This window comes from Rhinoraja longicauda, chromosome 5 (genome assembly GCF_053455715.1).
Source record: "Rhinoraja longicauda isolate Sanriku21f chromosome 5, sRhiLon1.1, whole genome shotgun sequence".
NCBI classification, from domain to species: domain Eukaryota; kingdom Metazoa; phylum Chordata; class Chondrichthyes; order Rajiformes; family Arhynchobatidae; genus Rhinoraja; species Rhinoraja longicauda.
Window position 1 is genome coordinate 44,260,727 of NC_135957.1, and position 6,000 is coordinate 44,266,726.

Here is a 6,000-nt window from a genome sequence, read left to right on the forward strand (position 1 = left end):
TCAAGCCAAACACATGTACAAAAGATAGATAAAAAGAGATAGATACCGATTGCAGAATATAGTTTACAGCATTATAGCGTCATTATCAGATAAAGGAGCTTAAAGAGCCTTCAAATATTTGAAGTAATTATACAAAGTATTTGCCACCATACGTCACCATCGTGGAATCATTTAAACAGACTTTCTCATTTCTATTTAACAATTTCCACATCACGAGACAGGCTCTGACACAGATGAAACATGATGATCTGCAAAAAATATTTATAAATGGGCACTGCTTCCTGCAGATGTGAAAGTTACCAAAAAATAAATCTTTGCTTCTCCTCGATCTATCCCAGAACAAGAGTTACATTGGGCAAAGGGTACTGCATGCCGATGTCAAACATGTGATAGAGACACGATAATCACAAGAGATAACACCATCATTTTTGCCCTCTAAGGGAGGTTCCACGTTGATAAGGTACAGATAATCAGCTTCTGCCAATAACGATGAATTACAGTTGACAGTCACGTGGGCTCTGGGTGCCATCACATACCCAATTAATATTCAGCTGAGAATTCTCAGCAGATCAGACCTCTCACCAGAACAAACAGGCACACTTGTATTTGCAGGGAGGGGGAGGGGTGAAGAAGACAAAGGGAATGTTTGTGATCAGTGGATATCCAGAGAAAACAGATTACACAGACTGATTGCAGCTGTAAGAGGCTGCTGTAAGTTTGTTAATGGCAGCTGATCTGTCCGAAGGAGGTATAAATAGTGGGGGATGAGGACAGAAGAGAGAGAAACAAGATATTGATTGAACTGAGAGATACAAAAGATTGCAGGTACTGGACACAAGCAATACAAAGTGAATGCTGCGTAAAGCCCAACATTTCTTGACAGAGAAAAACTGAGTTTACAGTATGGGTCATAAATCTTACTTCAAAACCAGCAGGTCACCTCCACCATCAAGGTTAGTTTGCCACAACAAAAAACATATCTAATATAATAATTATATGCATTGCTTTAAATGTTACCGCTCAGTGAATACAAAAACAAATACTTTGGATTTGTGCCCCGTGTGATGGGCAGAGTAGGAAAGTGTTCAATGAAAGAAGGACATACAACTTCACCTTCTTCAAGCAAACAGCATGACTCTGAAGAAGGGCCCTGACCTGAAACGTCACCTATCCATGTTCTGCAGAGATGCTGCCTGATCTGACGGGAAATTATATGTTGATCTTTATTATTAAAATATTTGTGTCCAGTAATTCAGATGTCTTACAATAAATATACCAAGGGCCTTGGTTTACTATGCCTGGAGTATTGTGTAACATTTTGGTTTTCTTACCTAAAAAAGGAAATACCTGCCACAGTAGAATTGCAGAGAAGATTCACCGGACAGGTTCAAAGTTAGAGGGTTTGCCATATAAGAAGACAATTTATAAATTAAAACCATATTCTCTCAAGTTAATGAGAATGAAGCTGACAAAATTCTTATAAATTGGATGGATCATTTCCCTGCGTGAGGAGTCTAGAGTCAGGAATCACAGTCTTGAAATAAGAATTAAGCTATTTAGCACTGAGATAAGGAGACATTTCATCACTCGTTTGTTTTGGTGAATCTATGGAACTTCCTATCCTGGATTGCTGTGTAAGCCCAGTCATTGTAAGATCAGGATCATTCAAAACAAGATCATTAGATTTCTGAGTATTAAGGGAATCAAACGACATTGGGGTTAGTACAGGATTCCCTTAATGTTGTTGAGATAGAAGATCAGCACGACCTTGACAAGTGTCTGAGCAGGTAGGAAGGGACAAATGACCAGCATACCAATCATTCTTATGGTTTTTGTTGCAATGAAATAAGTTAAAAGGATTGTGGTTGATGCAACACAATAACTTGTTCTCCATACTGTTGTGGACATTGCTTTTGTTCCCTCTATTCCTCTCCATTTTCTACAACTTGAAACCTATCTTCTTTCTAACTGTTCCTGCTTCGAATTAAACATTATTTCTGAAATGTTAACTCTGTTTTGCTATCTATAGGTGCTGTCTAATCTGCTGAGTATTTCCAGCATTTTATGTGTTTCTATCAGAGGACTGTTGAGACTACATGGCTGAATGGTAGGCATTTTCTTCCATGTACTGCCTTCCAGAAATGCTGGGGTGCATTTATCCATGCTTTTCACTTACAGGTACACAATTTGGCCTTAACATCCAAATGGCCTGATAATAAAAACTATGTCCTACTTCCAAATCCTGTATTGCAAAGTACAAACCAACACCTGCTAGTCATTTCAGAGATCAAATATATAAATGTCGACTTATAATCACGTGCACATCCCACCACATTTAGGATCAGCTGCACAGGATTCATATACAGGATCATTGTTTCTCTGTGCAGAAGAACCAGATGAATTTGATGACATTTCACATTCAACAATTTAAATACATTCAAAATTACTTGCTGAAAATCCGAGTTAGAGAAGTAACTAATTTGAGTTCTCAAAACCTCAGCAAATATATTACATCATCTTTGCTTAAAAATGTGACAAGTTGGCAAGGAATAAATTGCATTTCGCATAACAAGATGATATTAAAACACCCTCTGAACCTGCAGTTATTCGAACTATACACTGTTTCTTTTTCATCTTCTTAGGTAGTTCCTCGTGACTTATTTCCACTCCAGTATGTTGGGTTTTGCAGCAACAGAGGCCAATATGGGAACCAATTTTTTCTGTGGTTGGGGGACGATGTAATTGAGACAGGCATATGTGAATTCTGTGAAGTGTACTCCTGGGTCTGGCTGTGAATCTTTACTGCAGGGGGTCAGTGTGGTGCAACATGGCAGATTAGTGGAGGACCTTGGTCTTGTGAATGCGAAGTGCACAGATCAACATCTCTTGCTTTGGTGAATGTGTTGACAGCACCTTAGAATTCGGCTTCCAAGTATGTGAAAATACAACTGTCGTCTACATACCTCAGCTCATCTACTGAGATTCGGCTAATCTTGGTCCTGAAATGTAGTCACCATAATTGGAACAGCTACACATTAGTTCTCAAGATCTGCTCCACTGTCACAGAAAATATTTTGGACGTAAGTTGCAACGTTGCAGAGAGAAAAATTGAGAGATACATTGTGGGCAATGACACCATCTTGCTTGACACCAGTTTTCAATAAAATTGGTTCTATTGCACTCTTATTTTGTATCATAGTTGACATAGCAAGTGCAAGATGGAGATTAATTTCTGTGGATGACTAAACTTGAGCAGGACATTGTACAGTCCCAGAATGTTGGAGACAAAGTGTTTAGTGAGATCAAGAACGACCAGGCTGGGCATCTGGTGCTGATGCCTGCATTTTTCTTGGCATTCATACACAGTAAAAATTATATCCCACTGTCTATGGGATACACAGAATCCACACAATGATTCAAGTCACAGCTCTTCAGCTACTGGGAGGAGGTGACTGAGAAGTACTCCGACAATGGTTGACAATCACCCATTCAGCTTTGATTATTTTGTTGCAGGCGACTATAATTACATAGCTACATGTCCAGATGAGGACAATGAAATTGTGGATTTGTGACTGAAGCTCTTCTCTACTGAGCTACAGGAAAACAGCAGAAATACTATTAGCTCCTGAGTTATCTTGAATTTGGGGTAATTTCCAGCAATGACACATCATTTCCAGATGAGCTCATTCCCTTTTTCGCCTGTTTTTAAACAGTCACACAAAGTCCCACCAAGGTGTTTGCCCCCATCTCATATATCTTGGTGGCAGAAGTCAGATCAGTTTTCACGAGGATAAACTCTCAGAAAGACATGAGATCACTGTATGGGTTCTGAAATCATGTGGTAATCAACCGACTGCAGTCTTCACCAACATCTTTAGCCTCTCACTTCAACAGTCTCCTGTCCCCATCTGCTTCAAGGAAACCTTCATCATTCCAGTCGCCAAGAAATTTAAGTTGACCTGCCTCAATGATGACTGCCTCGTAGCCCCAACATCAGCCACAATGAAGTGCTTTAAAAGATAGGTAATGGCCCACATTTGCATCATTCTAATGGACAATCTAGACCCCTTGCTATTTTCAGACAGGAAAAATGGGTCAATGGAGGACACCATCTCTTCTGCACTGCATTTTTTCTCTGGATCACCTTGATAATAAAAACATTTGTGACATTCATTAACTGCAGCTCGACCTTCAGCATAATATAGAATAAGTTCATCCTTAAACATCCAGACCTTAGCTTTGGGACCTTCATCTGCAACTGACCTCTGGACTTCCTGACTGCAGACCTGTCAGTTAGCATTAGTCACAACATTTCCTTCATCCTGACCCCCAACATTGTTGCCCCTCAGGGTACTAGGCTCTACTCCCTGTAGACCCTTGACCGTGTGGTCATGTACAACAGCAACTCAATCTTTAAGTTTTTGAGACCACTGTTGTCAGCCAGATTGGCAACAACAATGAGATGAGGTAGAAGAAAAAAGAGACTAAAAACCTTGTGTCGTGGTCAGCACAACAACCTAGCACTTTATGTCAGCAAGACAAAACAGTTGGTGTTGACCTAAGAAAGCGAGGGGATGGGGAGAGGGGGTGGGGATTGAACATGACCATACTGTCATCAATGTAGATATTGTAGAGATGGTCGACAGCTTCAAGTTCCTCGGCATCCTTACCATCAGCAAACTAACCTGGTCTCTTCACATAGATATGGTGACCAAGAATGTGATTCAGCATATTCACTTTAGTCAACATCCGATAAGATTTGTCATCTTCACAGGGATTCTTTCAAACCTCCACAGATACGCAAGAGAAAGTATTACGTTGGGATGCACTTCAGCCTGGTATGCAACTGCTCTACTCGTAGTTCAGGTGCATAAATCACAAAAAGGTTTGCAGCCATAACCAACGAGTTGGGAAGAAGGCAATGGCACATTGACCTTTAGTGTAAAGAGGTTGCAGTTTACGAATAGGGAGGTATGGCAGGGTGTTAGTGCGACCTCACTGAGAATACTGCACACAATTTTCGTCCTGCTACCAAAAAGAGCTATAGTGGGACTGGAGGTGGCCCAAAGGTGATTCACCAAACTAACTCCTGGGATGAGAGGGTAGCCCGATCAAGAGACTTTGGGTCTGTATTCCTTGGAGTTTCAAAGAATGAGGAGTGACTTTATATAGGAAGGAACTGCAGATGCTGGTTTAAACTGAAGACAGACACAAAATCCTGGAGTAACTCAGCGGTACAGGCAGCATCTCTGGAGAGAAGGAATGTGAGATGTTTCGAGTCAAGACCCTTCTTCAGACTTGTCTGGGGAAAGAGAAACAAGAGATATAGTCAAGTCAAGTCAAGTTTATTTGTCACATACATATACAAGATGTGCAGTGAAATGAAAGTGGCAACGCCTACGGATTGTGCTAAACTACAAAACAGAATAGAAAAAAAATGTGAACACAAAAAATAAATTAATACAGTAAATTAAATTAGTCCCTGGTGATATGAGAGTTAACAGTCCTGATGGCCTATGGGAAGAAACTCCGTCTCATCCTCTCTGTTTTCATAGCGTGACGGTGGAGGCATTTGCCTGACCGTAGCAGCTGGAACAGTCCATTGCTGGGGTGGTAGGGGTCCCCCATAATGTTCCTGGCTCTGGATCTGCACCTCCTGATGTATAGGTCCTGCAGGGGGGCGAGTGTAGTTCCCATAGTGCGTTCAGCCGAACGCACTACTCTCCGCAGAGCCTTCCTGTCCTGGGCAGAGCTGTTCCCAAACCAGATTGTGATGTTCCCGGACAAGATGCTTTCTACAGCCCCAGAGTAGAAGCACTGAAGGATCCTCAGAGAGACTCTAAATTTCCTCAACTGTCTGAGGTGGTAAAGGCGCTGCCTTGCCTTACTCACCAGTGCGGCAATGTGTGTTGTCCATGTCTGATCCTCTGTGATGTGGACTCCCAGGTATTTAAAGTTGCTCACCCTATCCACAGTAATCAGATATAGAACAAATGATTG